The 19,299-nt window shown below is 36.6% G+C and overlaps 1 protein-coding gene across 2 annotated transcripts in view; it reads left to right on the top strand.

Annotated features, from left to right (window-relative positions):
- The first annotated feature begins 9,012 nt into the window (after positions 1-9,012).
- Positions 9,013-19,299, top strand: part of LOC129769728 (cationic amino acid transporter 2) — a 50,186-nt gene continuing 39,899 nt past the window's right edge. The window contains exons 1-2 of one of the 2 annotated variants that reach the window (XM_055772160.1): positions 9,013-9,211; positions 9,323-9,614. The gene's annotated coding sequence lies outside the window, so the exon portion shown is untranslated. The remainder of the gene's footprint in view (positions 9,212-9,322; positions 9,615-19,299) is intronic. The other variant, XM_055772163.1, reaches the window with a different exon arrangement.

Here is a 19,299-nt window from a genome sequence, read left to right as displayed (position 1 = left end):
AAACAATAAAGCCATTGGGATTTTATTAAAGTATGTTTTTATCAAAAGTATAACAAAAACGAAAAAGGAATTTGATGCAACGCTAATGTCGGTGGTCGACGGTCAAATTATCGATACTATCAAAAATCTAACTTTCTTATCTTTCTAGATAGAGGTAAGCATAGTTCGACAATTCTGTAGCCCCAATTATTTTAGACAACTTTTAAAAAAAGTTTTTTCCTATCTTTTAGTATATATTTTTATAGTTGCATTAGAGTAAACATGAAAAAAAATTGTTTTTCTGCTCCAATTTTTATATTTCATTCTTGATGTCTTTGGAATACTTTTGAAGCTTGCCAAGACAAATATTTTTCAATACTGGACTTATTGATATCTTAATCCTACCCTTTTTTCCCAAAAAATCTTTCTTTTCATGAGTTTGTTGGTCTTTCTAGGGCAAACATTGGTGACTAAATAAACGAAATAAACTCTTTTTGTTAATCTCAATAACCTAGAAAAGAGTTGGATTCACGGTGGTCTAACTTTAAATTCCGAAAATAATTATTTGGCGCACAACCTTAACGTCTGCTTCACCATAGCTTCAGTTCAATGCATTGATGCAATGTCAATGACACCAACGAAGCCCTTATGAATCGGAAACAAACGAGGTTAACTGCTTCGAATGGAGTAAAAGACTGGATATTTGCCTCAGCAGAGATTCATTATTCATTCCCTTTTGCGCCTTGTTTATATTTATTATCACGGCTTCATAATTAGTAGATATATACATATATGTATATAGATATATACATACTTCTCTCCGTTTTGCGCTCTTCTTAACAGAAGCTCTTTCTGTTGATATTGCCGTTCTCGATTATTTTAGCTATCATCCTTGGTGGGGAGTTTTGCTACAGTCATGTGAAACCAAATCACAAACCTAATTCCAGAGCTATTATTGTCTTGGTGAGCCGATGATAGCCTAGCTTGATGATTCCCCACACAATTGTGTAACTCACAAATGAGCAAAACAATTCTATGGGAAAATCGAAATGCTTCTAGTCGATTTTAACCATTTACACACCAAGGGATTGCAATGTGTAGCATATCAAACAAATCTTAGTGTATTTCCGATTCGTTTGATATGTAAATTGTCAAAATCCGTTCGCAGCAGAAATAGTTATTAACATTAACTTTATTTCATAAAAACGTGACCTGTTTTCTGACCCTTAATGAAAGAAGTACTGCCGTTTTACGCATAGTTGTCCCATGTTACTTTTTGACGATTTTCACTTTTCTTCATAAAACGTTGTTTTTATGCATAATCTTACGGAAAAACACAAAAAAACTTATAGTACATTCCCAGCTTTAAAAAAAAACAACATCAAGCTCAATTGTCCCATGTTGATATTTTATTCACAACTGTCCCACCATGTATTTTTTGTAGATCTACACGGATAAGTCAGTTCAAGTACAAGAATTTCATGTCACACTTTCAGCAGGCCTAATGTACTCTTTTCTGGTTTGGAAGAACGAACTAATTCTCAAACAAATAAGAAAAAGCTTAACAGAACAAGTGTACACCTTGTTAGCGAATGCCTAATAACAATGAGATTTATATTCTGCGAAGGTGCTGCAGATCACTCATTTCTTCATAAAACGATGTTTCTATGAATAATCTTTCGGAAAAACACAAAAAATATTGTTTGTTCCCAGTGTATCAAAAAACAACATCAAGTTCAATTGTCCCATGTTGATATTCTAGGCATAACAGTCCCACCATGAATTTTTAAACCCGTAATCAAGCTTGATTGATTCGGTGAGGGGATCTCATCACATTTTATTAAACAATAGTATAGTGTGTTAACGCGTTACGTAATTTATGGAACTACTACTGCTCGAATTCATTGTTACAGATATTGTAACGCCGGAAGCTTCAATAATTCCCTGTGTAGTAGTTTTCCCGCATAACTATAAAAACCCAAACAGCAAAATAGTCGATCTCTTAGTGGTGAATAAATTCGCATACGCATCACACCGACTATCGTAGTACTTATACTCGGCGGAGCAATAAAGCTAAGTATTTTCGCAACGCTAACCTAGAGTACTTATTTCCATATTCGCAAAACCCGAGTAATCGCGGTTACAGAGTGCTTATAAAAAACCCGGTGTATTGCTAATTGAAATGCTTAAAGCTTTTGGTAGACAAATATGCGAAAAAACTTTGGTTGCGTTTTTCCCAGTTGCTCATTTTGGAACATGGGACAACTATGCATAGAAGCGTAGTTCTACGTCAAAAAATAATAATCCAATCCTGTGCTTCAATCCATTTATACTAATTTAGTCAATAGTCAATAGCTAAAAATGCGGTTTAAGCATACTTAACAACTAAAATGGCGCGACAAAATTTAGGACTAGTTCCTCATTTCGACTGTTGCGAATGTATTTCGACCGATTTTTGAAAAAAAAAATGATTGCTTCTCGGTGGTATTTTGTGTTCTGGTAAGTATTTATCATGTAAAAAAGAAATGTGTAAGCTTCTAATTCTCGAATTCTAGTTGCAGGCAACGAAAAATGAGTCGCGCGCATAATTGCACGGAAACACAGCAGATGGTCATCCGAAAAATGTCCAAGGTAGGCAGCATCCAACGCGACATCGCAGAGTATTTGGGACGATCCAAAACCTTCGTGTTTTAGGGGGGACTCCGGTCTGGAAGGTCGAGAAAATCGAACTTTTAGTTAAAGTATGCTTAGAATGTATTTTTTTATGAATGACTATTGTTTTAACTACAGATGTTATAAATTTCTTCGAACAATACAAATAAATTATTAGGTTGGGGAAAAAGTTATCCATCATTTTCTCGGTAGCTGGCTTTAGTGATCAATATCTCGCGTAATATCGATCATACAATTTCATGTTTAGGCTCGTTGTAAAGGTGACATATCACACAAAAAAAATATTTTACTGTTTTTTGTTTGTTCCTTTCATTTGTGAGTTACAGGGTGGTAACTATAGTGGCCAACAAAGAGGAAATTCGGTACATTTTACACTTTTTCTTTTATAAAGGCAACAAGCCAACAATAAAAATTTTTTTTTTGTATTTTTTTTAGTGCAATACACTAAATTCAGATCTCTTCTGTCAACAATTAGGCCGATTGAAGCTAGCGGTTGACCAGAAACGTCCAGAATTGGCCAACAGAAGAGGCGTTCTGTTTCATCAGGACAACGCAAGGCCACACAATTCCGAGAGCTTGATTGGGATGTTTTAATGCATCCCGGCACCAAACGATTACAACCTTTTCCTCGCATTTCAAAATTTGCAGAGTGATAAGAAATTGGGATCAAGAGAAGATTGTTGGGGTAGTGGGGGCAAATTGATCATGGGGGAAAAAGTGGTCACCTGTTTGGTAGTATAACTATTGACTATAGATGCCATATTGATAGCCATTAGGCCGTAGTTCTGTGCGAATGGTATCTGAGGAATTTCTCGTGAAATTTAGTTTATTTTATTTGATAACACACACATTCACACACACATTCTAGGAGAGATGAACAGATATTTTGTTTAATGTTAGCGAATTATTAGCATAGAAATTACTTTGATGTTTGGGGGCAAAGTGGTCATAGGTAAATATCGACTTGCAATGTTCTGTTTACTAAAGCTGATATACCGCATCACATACTGCTCTTGAAGAGGATCCTTTTGTGGCTTTGACCCTGAATAAATATGCCACTCCAACTAAACCAAGCCTCATTATGCGGAATGTTGTTTGTTTCATACTACATTTTTGTATGCATGAGAAAATTTGAATTAAGACTCTAGGTAAATAGACCAAGCTTATTTCATATATGTACCTACTATATCAAATATGATCTGAACAAATTTGGACGAAAGAAAGGCATACATCTATCCTATTTTGCTTGATATGTGTGAGTGACCGCTTTGCCCACTCTAGGTGACCACTTTACCTTCAAGCAAAAATAATGTTCGATTTTTCACCTTTTTTTCTAATGATGAAAAGTGTACTATTTTGAATTTTTATAGTAAAAGCCGTTTGCTATCTTGAACAACAATGAGTTGAACTATAATATTCTTCGAGAAACGGAAATTGAAGCGGTATGTGGACGCTGGAAATGGTCATATCCCTTAGGGTGACCACTATGCCCCCACTTCCCCTAACAATCTATTGTTAGAGTTTTTCGCCAATAAGGACCAAGCAATCTATGATAGAGACATTACGAAGCTACTTTTAGAATGGCAACAAATTTTACAACAAAACGGTGCTAATCGGGCAATCCGGAGCATATTTAAAATAGTTTTTAATTTAACCCAAGAATAATGGATTACTTTTTTCCTAGCCTAATACAGCGCGGACTCGATTTTATACAGTTTTTGATTTCTTTTCACTTTTCACTTTATTATATAATCGAATCCTGTATATAATCGAGTCAAAACTAAATTTTTATTTTTGTTTTTTTTTGCATGTATTTTTCGTTTTTTGAAAATAAAACAGGAATTTGAAAGTCAGAAAACACCTTTCTCACATGTAAAAAAAAATATTTATCCAGATTCTCTCAGGAAGTGTTAGATGATTATATTTGATGAAAAAATCCTCCTACGCATATGTTCGGATTTTAACAATGACAGAGTTATAGAACTTTTTTTTTGTTTCCGACTCTGTTGCCTCTGGCTCTGGCTCTACCTTAAAAAGTACGCTACGGAAAACGATTCTGATGCTTGTATTTGAAGGATGAGAAAATTTAGTACAGGATATAGTAGTGGAACAACTAAATTAGTGGATTTTAATAACATTTTGGAAGTGAAATACTTAAAAGTTAATAATTTTTAATGTGTTATTGTTAATTTTATCCTAAAAATGTTAATATACTAGATTGTTTCTGTCAGTTCAATCCGCTCTACAATTCTTTAACCGCTCTACAATTTGTTCTTTGACGCCCAACTTCTATCTTTCTTAATTTGGCTGCAATATCGATATAAACAATTCCTGGTGAAAATTCAAGCAAAATGTTCAAAAATCACGATTTTAACCCCACTGTACATGTAATACAGTGATAGACATTCGTTTAGCCACACTTGAAAAAAAAACTTGAAACACTTACAAAACAACTAGGAATGTTCTTTTTATCGGGGTACTTATTTGCTGTAGTCATAGTGTATTTAAGTCACTTTTATTGAAAGAACGTGCGTCACAATCACACACACACACAAGGCGGCATCGGTGGATATAAACATTCAAACGTCGTTTTTTCCCGAGACATGCGTTTAGCCGCAGGGCATAAAAATCGAGTTTTCGCATAATCACCAAGCCTTTATCTGTGTTTTTTTGCAAAAATACTTGGGAATGTTCAATTTACAAGATAAATATTAGATGTGCAACGTAAGAAGCTGGTCAGATTAGTGATTTACGTAGAATTTAAAGGAATGGCGAAAGGTATTCTATTGACGGAAGAGGGGCGGAAAATAATAAAGATATTCAGTGAACAAAAGTTTTCTAATCGCTCGATCGTAACAAAAATACGGAAAATACGGTACGGAATTTCTTTAAATAGTGCCAGAAATATGGAATATAACGACTAACAAATGGGAGCACCAAAGTTACTTTGCGTCTTAAAGGTCGAATAAGACACGAAGGAACCAGGAAACGATGTCCTGCTCATACATTAAGCCAGAATCGGTTGTTCCAGTAACGAAGAGGCATATTGCGCGCATCTTGAATGAGTCACCAAACATCATGTGGAAGAAACCTCAAGGGAAGCCGAAACTGACCGCCATCCATAAGCAGAACCATCTTATTTTCGCCCGGAAATAAATGGAATGGAAACTAGAATGGAGAAATGTTGTATTTTCCGGCGAAAAAAGTTCAATTTGGATGGTCCGGACTGTTACAGTTGCTATTGGTACAATTTAAGTCAACGGCATGTCGTGAGATCGAAGCGAAACTTTGGGGTGGAAGTTTGACAGTGTGGGGAGCCGTTTTCTATCACAGCTAGCTTCCCATTTGTTTCATTTTCACCCGAATGAACTCCGAGAAGTACCTTCAATTACTGGAGGACGTTTTGATTGGTCATATTGAGAATACGCTACCGAGGATGTCGTTTTTCAGCAGAATTATGCATAGATCCACGTTTCCAAGCAATCGAAGGCATGGTTAGTCGAGATAGACATTCCACTTCTTGAATGATCTGCTTGCAGTCGATTACAATCCCATAGAGAACCTATGGAGAATCATGGCCGAGATGATCTATGCAAACAGATGACAATTTGACAACATTTCCAGTCTCAAGGCAGTAATTCAGGAATGTTGGGCTCAATATAGCAACACTTGAAAAGCTGTCTGATTCGATGCCAAATCGAATTTTCAAAGGGATCCGAAATGGAGGTGGACATACTAAATATTAGCTATCGATTGGACTCGAAATTTGCCGCACAAATTTTCTTTTATTGAAATTTTAGGTTGCGGCTAAACGAATGTCCACCCTGATTCCACATATTTGAATTACTTAGAAAACAAAAAGTGAATTTATACTTTTTTTTAGAATGAATTCGATGAAAATAAACAATAATCGTCTTTTATGAGCAAAACTGTACAAAGAATTGACTTATTTTTAAAAATATTGAGGAAAACTAGGGTGCGGTTAAACGAATGTCTGCCACTGTAGTAGTGGAACAACTAAATTTGTGGATTTTAATAACATTTTGGAAGTGGAAAACTTAAAAGTTAATAATTTTTAATGTGTTATTATTAATTTTATCCTAAAAATTTATATTAAACTAGATTGTTTCTATTAATTAAATTGAAGTTCTTTAACCGCTCTACAATTTGTTCTTCGACGCCCAACTTCTATCTTTCCTAATTTGGCTGCAATATCGATATAAACAATTCCTTGAATTCCTTGAATTTTTTTTCAAGTAAAATCTTCAAAAATCACGATTTTTACCCCACTGTACATGTAATAGCCATTTAAACTTCACCTTAACGTTGAAAGGTTACATTTCTTCTTGAAATAAGCCATATTTGAAATATAAAAAAAAAATGTTTTTCCAAACTGTATATAATCGAGTCCCAAATTGTATATAATCAAATCACATATAATCGAGTCTGTATATAATCGAATCCGACCTGTAGTATAAATGTATTGAAGCACTGGATTGGATTTTTTCACAATATTTTGTAACTCTTTTTTCCTTGAGCAGTGGTTTTAATGTTTTTGTTTCCTCATGGAACATGGTGAGACTCTATCAAGTTATCTAAAGAAAACTAAATAAATCAAAAACTCTAAGTGGTGTAACATTTCAGTCTGTATTCTTTTCATGACATGAAACAAAATATATTTTAGCACTGATGACGTAAATATGGCCATGGTGTTTTCATCCCTTCTGCTATGGCACTGTCATAATTACCAACTAAATTTAGAAATAGTTCTTTGTGCAGTTTCGCTGGTCCTGGTCAATCACGGAGAGCAACTACGAAGTGTACAGTCTACCCAAGCTCAAGCTCAACCTCATAACTTTGTTACTTAATAATCTGTACAAAGGAAGAGTTGAAGGGGGGACCCCGGTCTGGAAAATCGAAAAAAAAATAATTATAGTTTTTTTTGCATTTTTGGGAAGCTTATGCACTTAGAAATGTTGTCCTTAAAAGAATTTTTCGATATTTGGTTTCATTGGAAAGTTACAGCCAAAAGAAAAAGGCACCTTAAGAGATATAGTATTGCTGTATGAATTTTAAAACGCGTTTTTCTCGAAGCCATGTTATTTCAACTGGTGGTCTCGATATCTCAGGATCTACTCGACCGATTTGGCTGAAATTTTTTATCAGCATGTAAAAATGAATCATCTAAGGCGTTACATAGCCGTTTTCTTGATATCTCATTTTTCGATTTTCTAAAAATCGTTATTTAGAGATTTTTGATTAAAAATATCTAATTTTTAACGAAAATGGCCGCAGTTTTGTGCAATTTTTCGAATTTTCAAAAACTCTTATGTACCCCGCTTTAGGTATTGTTCTAAAGTTTCAAAATATTCATTGGATTTTTTTTCTACGACAACCCGTTACTTTAGAATCGATACTACCTGCGAGGTACTGCTTTTCAGACAGCATCTACGCATCCAGCTGTCAACAGCGCTATAATCATTTTTCGTGCACTCAAAAAATGGAAAATACATCTTCAAATATACCTTAAACAATAACCAAAATACACGAACACTTCACTTTACTCGTAACATCCGGAAAAAATCCACCAAAAATTCATTATTTTCCGACCTTCGGTAATAATGGAACACAAATGAGCCTAAATAAAATAATGAAATGGAATCAAAAAAATACTTCATAAATAGAATTGTTCAAAAAACCATACAGTGCACGCACACTTGCGCTTGCCCCATTCAACCTTCTTCTGCCAAACCAATCTACCCTTAGTTACAGCAAGTTATCCCCTCATGCTGTAAGGCCACCACCGTTCAGAAAGAACTGCGTTGCACTCCCAAGTATCATGAACTTCACATACTTTCTCGATTCTTGCAACAAACAATAAAGCTGATAAACGCTACGCGCGATTGAGCGCGAGAAATGCAGCGCGATGCAGCAGCCGCGCGGCTGTTGCCGTCCTAATCAGTCCACGAAGATGAGTTCATCCTTCGAAATCGGTCACACTCGCCATTTCGCATTTGATGTCAGTGTCAACTCGTCGCGCAACTCGTCAGAAAAGGGGGAAAGCGACGGAAAATGAGCGGCGAGTTAATCACACCCACACCCACAGTCAGAGGTTCATTTTTCGCGGCAAAATTGGATGCGATTGGGGCGTCGGTTGAATGCAATGTTCGTTGCTTTATCGGAACACAGCGCACACACGTGGATCTCTCACCTCATCGGGTGCCAGCCAACACACGGTTAAGCCTTGTTTTCGGATGATTCAGTCTCCTGCGGGCAATGAGTGCATTATCTGAGAGAAACGAAGCACTGTGATAAGACAATTGCGCCAGCTGATTGTTTTCCCAAACGATGATGTTTCGTTGTGTTATTTCTATTTATTCTTTTTCCTCCGAGAGGAGAGCCAATCGCGCACCGCCGAAGGCTTTTGTTCGCGCATGAGATTGCATTGGGCCGAAGGCAGATAGTAACTTTTTGATTCGCGAATCGGGAGAAGTTTTAATTGCGGTTAGACATTCGAGCGGCTCGGTCGTGTTTTTTTGAGACTTGTTTCACTCGACAGGTGTGTGTGTGTGTGTGTTTATGTGTATGTGGGGGGAAGTGTTGGGGGTGAAAATTGCTGATTTGATTTGGAGTGGTTTTTAAATGGATCTTTTTATTTTATTTTTCGCAGGTGAAAATGATTATAGTGATTGGCGGCAGAAGAAAGAAGAGTGCCATTGTGCGTGTGAATCAAAAGCAATATCAGTGAAATTATCGGCAAAACGAAATTATTCAATCTGGTTCTTACCAGTTGACGCGAGAAGAAAGTGAAAAGAGATTTGGATATAAATTAAGCAGTGTTATTCTCGGTTGATTGTAGTGAATCAAAAGCCAAGGAAGTTGTCAAAATACTCGCGGGATCTGCAGGATTGTTTTCGAATTTACACTCCAGAGGTACCAGTGTTGATGATAGCAAAACTAGCGTAAGTTTCGTACTCCAAATTGAATAAATCACCTGACCTTGCTATTGAAAGTTTGGTCTTTTGCTGGAATGTTTTTTTGGTACTCACCCACAGCGGAGATACCCGATTGTTGTGTTCGTCGATGATTGCAATCATCACAATGCGGGGACTGCTGTCAATAACACGCTGATGAGCTGTGGTAGTACCAATTTGAGATAAAACAATTGCTCGTCAGCTTGAGAGACTAGCAGCACCCAATACTGTGTCACCTCAATATAACCGTTTACTTTACTCTTATCTCCATAGTTATTTGTTCTGCTTGCTGAATATATGAACTGTTTCTACCTGATAAAACCGAGCGCCGTCTTCTCTGGAAGGCACTGGAACTGAAAATATTTCTGTTTTGGAATTGCGTACACAACCTCTAACCAGGAGGGGCTGGAAAGATAAAACCTCAGAAAGTTATCTGTTGAAATTAAGATACACGACGATTATATTTGCATTTCTGAGAAGTATGTACCATCCTACCTTAATACATAAGTGAAGTAATGAGGTCGAAATTCGTTCTCTCGTTCTCTCGGATATATTGGGATCCACTGAAATTCATAAATTTTGTGCGTGATTTGGTGTTTTCCTGGATTGAACCTGCTGTTTGGCCTTCCTTGAAACGATCACCCCAGAGTCGGAACCTCATGACGCTAATTATTTATAATTTTGGAACGAAAAGTGCCTGTTACATACATTGCTGTCGAGTTGATATGCGGGCTGGCTCGGTACATTGAATTCCTTTTTCATATGAAGCGTGTGATTTGTTAAATATCGTGTACACTGGGGCATTTTCGATATTGCTATCCGTGTTTTGATTTTTTTTTTGGCACGATATCAAGTTTTCATTGATTTCCGTGATTGGAAAAGTAATTCATTTAAATGATTCTATCATGAAATAATATTATTTTTATCCCAATATTATTCGGTACAATAATTATGACACTGCGATAGAGTACAAAATTGCATCAGGACCCTCATTTAAAATTAAATAAGGTACGAAACATAACTCATAGATCGGCTGTTACTTGAACGGTAAAGAATGAAGAAGGCTACGACATATGAAACGAGGACAATGGGGAACCATGTTCTGGAAAATCGAAAAAAAATGATTTTTTGTTTTTTGCATTTTTGGGAAGCTGCCCTCAGAAATGTTGTGCTAAAAGGATTTTTCGATATTTGATTTCGTTGGAAAGTTACAGCCAAAAGTATGAAGTCACCTCAAGGGATATAGTATCGGTACGAATTTTAAAACGCGTTTTTCTCGAAACCATGTTATTTCAACTGGTGGTATCGAATCTACTCGACCGATTTGGCTGAAAATGTTTATCAGCATGTAAATATGAACTATCCAAGGCGTTGCATAGCCGTTTTATGATATCTAGATATTTGGCAGTTTTTCGAATTTTCAAAAATCCCTGTGTAACGCTTTAGGTATTGTCCTAAGATTTCAAAATTTTCATTGGCATTTGTTCTCAACACCCCGTTACTTCAGAACCGATACCAATAGCAAGGTACCGATTTTCAGACAGCATCTACGCATCCAGCTGTCAACAGCGCCATAATCATTATTCGTGCACCCAAAAAATGGAAAGTACTTTTGAAGAGATACCAAAAAAAAGATACCATAAACAATAACCAGAATACACGAACACTTCACTTTAATCGTAACATCCAGAAAAAATCCACTAAAATTCATTATTTTCCGACCTTCCAGACAGGGGTCCCCCCTCAAAAAATAGTTCTCACAATATCTCTTACCGGGACTAGGAAACCTACTGTTCCAATAATACAATAATAACTATTTGCGTAATTTAATTATTGCAACACCCACAGAGTTTATCCATCAGACATCAAGTACTTATCATCTAACGTTCACAGAGATAAATTGCATCCTAAAATGAGACCCTTTTGATATACAGGTCGGACTCGATTATATATAATCGCAATTTCACTTTCAACGTTAATTTCCATGCAGATCCATTGAACTTGATTTGTGGGCATGTGTTCTGATTAAGCGTGAACGTAACATGGACACATTTTGTTTCATTTACTTTAATTCTTCATTTCGGTCGTGGAAAAGTGGCTTCACTTTTCCACGACCGTTATATGTTCCTGGAGATCCCGTGATGCAATCGTTCTGTTTTTGTGACTGTTGAGAATAGCAGTGTCATCTGCGAATGTTGTAGTCATGTAGACCGCGCGGAACGGTCGGAAGATCAGCTGTGTAGATGAGATAGAGAATTGGTCCAACACGCCAGCATAAATTTCTCGCTCTGGCGATAGTGTTTGGCTATACCGATCATGAAACTTTCCTACTGGAAAAGAACGCATAATTTCATATACTTGTGGTAGCATAATTTTAATTTTATAGAGCAGTCCTTAGTGCCAGACTTTATCGAATGCTTGAGCTACATCAAGAAAAAGCGCTGAGCAATATCCGCGGCCTTCATATACTTTACGAATTTCTTCTATCAATCGGTGTACTTGTCGGAATCCGAACTGATGATTCGGATCAATCTTTCAATCTCGGGCGCTGATTTTATTAGGATAATTTTTTCGAGCACTTTTGGGAAGATTGGAAGGATGCTGATAGGTCTATAAGACTCCACTTTCTGTGCGTCTTTACCTGGCTTAGGAATCATAATGATGGTCGAAATTTTCCATGCTTGTGGGAAATATCCTATATGGGTCATTGCGTTGAAAATTCTCGTGAGATGTTTAATTGCTAGGTCAGGTTGTTCCTTGGTCATATTTCCGTTGATGTGGTCGATATCGGGTGACTTTTTCGCATTGATATAAATTTTTATAACATGTCTCACCAGCCGATGTTTGATTTTCATTTTGTTTCGGTTTGTAGCACCAGAAAATTAATGATTTGCTCCCGATTGATTCGGAGTGAAAAGTTTCTGAAGATGGTTTGCAAAAGTTGCTGCTTTTTCATCGTCACTTCTGGCCCGATTACCAGAGGGCATTCTAAACAGCGGGACCTGTAACTGAGGTCGTTTTAGATTCTTAGTTGCCTTCCATAGTGAATAATTAGTATTTTGATTTGGCGACAATTCAGTTAAGTAATTATGGAATTTTTCATCTTTCTCGTCTTGTAATAGCTTTCTTAATTTACGTTGTGCCATATTGAATTGGTTTTTAGATTCTGGCGATCGTTTGTTTTGCCAGATACGTCTTAGTCGTCGCTTTTCTGCAACTTCTGCTTTTATGTGGGAGGCAGTAATAAGTTTTTTGTGTTTCTGGGTCTTCATAGGTGAGGTAGCTATCTTCGCAGCATTCTTCATGAGTACACTGAGCTGGTTAACTGCGTCCTCGATATGATGTTCGTTATCCAGGGGGTAGATCGAGAATGTTAGAGGAGATATATGTCTTATATTTTGTCCAGTTCGTCGAAAAGTTAGTGAGATTAGATGACTTCTGCTTCACTTTCTTTTCTATGAATTATTCCAGGAGTATTGGTGAGTGTTCAGATGATAAGTCCAGAAGAAGCTTCGATCGAATTCGTTTACTCTTAATATTTTTCGTGACAGCGAAATCTAGCAGGTCCGGAAGTCGTGCGATGGCCAGTGTGTCGGTTCGCCGCATGATGCAATGTCATAGCCAGAGTCAGTGATAACGTTGTATAATATGCGACCACGAGTGGTAATCATCCTTGATCCCCAGAAGGTGTGTTTTGCGTTGAAGTTACCAGCGACGATAAATCGGTGCCCTTGGAGTGAGAAGAAGTCTTTCAGTTCCTCCTCCGAAGGGTGGTGGTTCGGTGAAGAGGAGAGTGCTGTTAGTACTAATTTCTCTGATTTATCTCGATGCACACAGCCGCTGCTTGGATATTTAAGGTACTGTGACGGTGCCATAAATAGTGTGCAATATCTCGTTTGTATTTTCGAACAATATTGTAGCTCAACTTATTGTTGTTCAAGATAGCAAGCGAATTTTATTATGAAAATTGAAAATAGTACATTTTTCATAATATTAAAAAAAAAAAGGTGAAAAATCGAACATTTTTTAGTGAGGAGGTAAAGTTGTCACCTGTGGGGGGGGAGGGGGCAAAGTGGTCACTCGCACATATCATGCTAGAACAGAGGTACTCAACCTTTTTTCATAGGGGCCACAAACACGTGTTATTATTGTGTCGCGGGCCGTAAATTAATAAATAAAGAAGAATGATCTCCAAGCCACGACCGCATTATCAATATAGAACTACGGAATCATCGCCGGAGAGTAGAAACATCAAAGAAATTTATTAGTAAATAAATTTGATGCAAATAGTTGATAGCAATGACAAGCAATGCACTTTTCGCGAAGCAATTTGAGAAGATTGTCAAATTGATTCTAAGCTTTAAAATGTGTTGTTGATTGCTCGCTGTCTGGATAACTGAAACTGAAATACATATCTTCTTGAATATCAGGTTATTTTTCAGTATCTCTTAGCAAAATTACATCTTCAACGCAGAACGAAGCATCTCAGAAGACGCAGAACGGCAACAGCAAATTCGAATTTCTTTCCTGCTTTAATTTTGCTCTACACTATGCTCGCTTCTTGCATATTCTGAAGATCCTTTAAACTTTTTTAAGACTTTTTAAACACAGCATCAAAATAGAAAGTGAGATAGGCCAGGGCGAGCACAATTTTAGAACTTTAGCCAATGACATGCATCAACAAACAGCCATTCCATGCCAAACCGATATAGTGGTTCTCAGATTTTCGTCAAAAGTGGTAGTTTTGTTCTGTATCGCAATTTATGAGACCCGTATTTTTTTATTTTTTCGTTAGGGTGACCATTTCCATTTTAGGGTGGTCCAAAAAAAACATTTTTTCGTATTTTTGCCAAAAATGACTTTTTTCAAAAATTCATAACTTTTGAACTACTAGGCCGATTCAGATGATCGACATATCAAATTAAAGCCAATCGTCTTTTTTGAAAAAATACAATAACTGCAGAAAATTTGAATTCTGCTGTCGTTATTATTGATTGTATTCGTTTTTTATTGTTTTCATAGTTTCGGGACCAAAGGCGCTATATGTTTTCATTATCCCTAAACGTAACGCTCTGGTTTTAGAAATTTTAAACTCACACCCCAGTATAGATTCAAATATGATGGGATTCGAAAAAAAACAGAGGCACTTCTCACCCGACGGCGTACAAATCGACGTAGTGTCCCCACCGAACAAAACGGCATCATACTGAGCGATATCTATCTTTCATTCTTCCTTCAATCGAGCAAAACCGCTGTGTGACATCAGCATTGAGAAAGACTGCTGTCTGATAGTTGGAGCGAGACGATTTGAATGACGATGTTGTTTTAAATTATAGAGGCTTTAAAATTCATCAATTCATTCGCCTCTAGCCTTGAAAAAAATCAACTTGGAAAAGTAAACTAAACACTCGGCCTTAAAAAAATCATTTCGAAAGCTTCCCTGCCGTCTGGTCGCTAGCTAGATGACTGATAATTTGTGAATACTGTAATTTGAATTCGCGAATGGCTTGTTCACACTCAATTGATAGAATACGGTGGAGCTTAGATTGCAATGTTTTCTCTATCCACATTGTCCTTAGAACGAAAGCTGCATTTGCATTTCGAATGACAGATTTATGCTCATCCGATTAGCAGTGATATTTGCACCTCGACCACGGGAAAACGATAGGAAAATGTGTATTCTTCCAATTTTTGTTAATTTTCAAACGTATATGGGTTAGAGAACCGTAATTTATTACGTTGCGGAAAAAATAGAGAATTTCCCATTTCACCAAAAACTATTTCATAAATATGTGACGTGCTTTTTGATTTGATAGCATTATTGAAAAACGTAGTTGTATGTCAAATAATAGGTAATAATTTCATATTCATGATTTCATATTTATTCACTAACATCAACGAGATTAGTCCTAATGATCGGATTAAATATATTTAATAATTATTTAATCTACTAATATTACTTAATATTACAGAAATTGAACAAAATAACTGTTCATCTCTCTTAGTATACATATTCTAACAACAGTCGACCAAACTGTTGATTTGTCGAAAATATCAGGTCAAATAAACTAAATTTTACTAGAAATTCCTTAAATTCGAAACGCACAAAACTACGTCCGTATGGCTACTGAGAGATCATTTTTTGTTCTTTTTTATATTTTAACATGTGACAACTCCACGGAAGTACAGGGTGACTCGAAAGTCATGACTTTCTTCAAACATAGGGTGACTATCAATACGGTGTCAATAGTCAATAGTTATACTACCAAACAAGCAGGTGACCACTTTACCCCCACTTCCCCTATATGGATACGTAAAACAACACAATATTGTTGCACCTTTCTTAGAACAATTTCTCGTATGTATCACAAAGACAGTATTAGCTGAATCTATGTAGGTTGTTTTGTTCTGGACATTCTATCGTATCACTCGAATATTCCTTTCTGTGTGGATTCCGTTTTGTTGACATTATCAGATCGCATTTTTCAAAGCTGCTTTTTCAGTTTAATACCTGTATCCATCCATTTTCTTTTTTATCACAACATCGGGATCTGCCATTCACTATTCTGATATCCTTTCTTCCTTCGAGCTCCGATACCACTATTTGATTCTCAGGATCAGGAGTCATAATTGAGGAGGATAGAGGAATTTCGTTTTCATCAAATGAAAATTTGGTTTTTGACGTAGGATTACGTCTTTCGAGAACATACGCTTATTGCTCAGTCATTTTATGATGGATTGATGAAATTTTTGCGTCAATCGATTTCGGTACTCCATAACATTTTTTTTATATTGAAGAAAATAATATATGTCATGAAACTAACTATCGAACAATTGAAAAATCTCAACCTCTATCCTAACGGAAATACCCACTTCTGATTGGTCGAAAGTAACGACACATATGGCGGGTCCCTAACAGAGACATCAAAACCAAGCTGCCTGGGGGAAATCGACATTGCAAATACATGAAAGTAGGGGGAGCTTTTGTTCCTACCGAAATGTGTTCCCTAACAGAGACATCAAAATCAAGCTGCCAGGGGGAAATCGACATTGCAAATACATTTTTATATCGCAAGTAAGGTGAGGGATACGATTAATTCTAGCAAATAAAATTTAAATTTGGAACTTTAATGTTGGTTGCTTCGTCAAATTTCATATCAATGACCGATCGTGTATTGTGAAAAATTTAGCACAAGTGTAAGTGTAAAACTGTATATGGTAGCAATTGTGTTAAAAATGACTTGATATATGGAGCGATTTATTTCAATTTTCCTAAATAAAAACCAAGGTATGTTCCCGCTCGAGAACGGGTCGTTTCGTTTAAGTTGTCTGTTTTGTTGTGTTTTTTTCACCCAAGGAAAGCTTAAAAGACGAGAAAAATTGGAAAAGTGGAGAAATATTAGAAAGTGATTTCGCATATGCTCTACATATAGTATTAGGTGCTGTGAGTCCAATTAAAATTCGCATTGGGTTGAATAAACACTCAGAAAGTAAAAGTTATAAAAGAAAATTACCTTTCCCATTTCAATTATGTTTTCTCTATATTAAAGTAACATGATTTTAATTATGAGAAAAATTGATATTTGTGTTCAGTATTGCTAATTATCTTATATTACATTGGGAAGTTTTTTTTTTCTTTGTTTCATTCATACATAATATAGGAGGCATCTCGTCTAGGATTACAGAGGGCGGTTTTCATTGTAACTCGTTCTACTTCGGTATCTTTTATCTGATACGCACCATCCAACCAGCGTTGCCAATGTTCCAGTTTGAACTGGATTCTTCCAGTTTTTTTCCTCGATCCAGTCATCCAGTTGAACCCTAAAATCTTCCAGTTTTTTGGAATATCGTCCAGTTTTATCCAGTTTTTTATATGTGTGCTCTAGTTTTATCCATTTTATGTAAAATAAATTTACAATGATATATATTATCTCTCCCTCCACCTACCCATTCCTTGAGCAATTTATAGCTTCTCTTTTATAGAAATAGCTTCTCAATACCAAAAGTTGGTAATTTCAATATTGAGCAGTGTTGTTTTGGCATTGAATTTGCTCATTTGAATATTGAAATAAAATTATGGGAAGTTGCTTATGGTATTTTTTTTTTGGTATTTTACCTCGTATCTTATGCTAATCCGTACCTTTTTGAAGTAACTATTCGCAGTTTTGCGACGATCTTCTATCAGCGATTTTATGGATATGAAGCGATAAATGCTAGACTCAAGTTTTGCCGAAATAAAACCGTCCCAAAAATATCGTTTCACAGTAATTACAGTTACAGTTTTATGAACTCTATATAATTACTACCCGAAGCTTCAAAGAATTTTTTTTTCTTTAGCATTGGAATGGATAAAAAAATAATGTTATATAAATCATAGCCAATCTTCTTAAAATAAAACGGTTCTTCAGGATCCAGTTTTCTTCCAGTTTTTTTGAGAGCAATCTTCCAGTTTTTTGAATAATACAGGGTGGGCCATTTAAAGTGGAAGCATCTGGCAACCCCATAACTTTTGACAGAGATGTCAGATTAACAAATGTGATACCGCGTTGGAAGCGTCATTTCAGTACAATTTTAACCATGGAACAATACACACCTAAACAACGCGCTGAAATTGTTCAGCTGTACATTCAAAATAACTTCTCAATTGTGTTAACTAAACGTGCGTGGAAAAATAAAAATAAAGTTAAAACATCGCCTGGAGACAACACTATACGTCGATTATATGCCAAATTTATATCGTCTGGTAGTGTTGGTAATGCCAGTCATCTGTCCAGACAACGACCAAGACGTTTCGACGAGAATATTGATGCCGTTCGAGCCAGTGTTGCAGAGACTCCATCGACATCAGGTCGCCATCGTTCGCAAGAGTTAGGCATCGCTCGAACCACTCTCCGACGCATAATTCGTGTTGATTTGAAAATGTTTCCGTATAAAATTCAAATGGCTCAACAACTTAACCCATCTGACTTACCACGTCGACTTGATTTTGCGAAATGGACCATCGAAATGGCCAAAAATGAACGTGGCTTTTGGCAAAAAATCATAATGTCTGATGAGGCGCATTTCAACTTGAATGGAGGAGTGAATAAACAAGATTGTCGGTTTTATGCTACTGAAAACCCTCAATTCATCGAAACGCAACCTCTTTACGACCAAAAAGTTACTGTGTGGTGTGGCATTTATGCCGATAAAGTCACCGGCCCGTACTTATTTGAAAACGAAAATGGAGCAACGGTAACCGTGAATGGGGAGCGTTATCGGACAATGATAACCGATTTTTTATTGCCATTTGTTCGTGAAAATGAATTGGACAATTACTGGTTCCAACAGGACGGCGCTACATGCCATACAGCGGCTGCCACGACCAAATTATTGCGCGAAATGTTCCCCGGAAGATTAATATCGAAAAACGGCGACTATGACTGGCCACCGAGATCACCTGATTTTACGCCTCCTGACTTTTTTTTATGGGGATATTTAAAATCCAAGGTATACACTGGTAAACCAAGGACCCTGGCTGCGCTGAAAGACAATATCCGACAAGAAATTGCTGCCATATCGACCGAAACATTGGGCAAAGTGATGGAAAATGCCGAAAAAAGGGCACATTTTGCGGTCAAGGCCAGAGGCGGTCATTTACGAGATATCATAATCAAAAAGTAGTTAGAACAAA

The sequence above is a fragment of the Toxorhynchites rutilus genome, chromosome 2 (genome assembly GCF_029784135.1).
Source record: "Toxorhynchites rutilus septentrionalis strain SRP chromosome 2, ASM2978413v1, whole genome shotgun sequence".
Lineage (NCBI taxonomy): Eukaryota > Metazoa > Arthropoda > Insecta > Diptera > Culicidae > Toxorhynchites > Toxorhynchites rutilus.
This window is presented reverse-complemented; position numbering and strand designations above follow the sequence as displayed.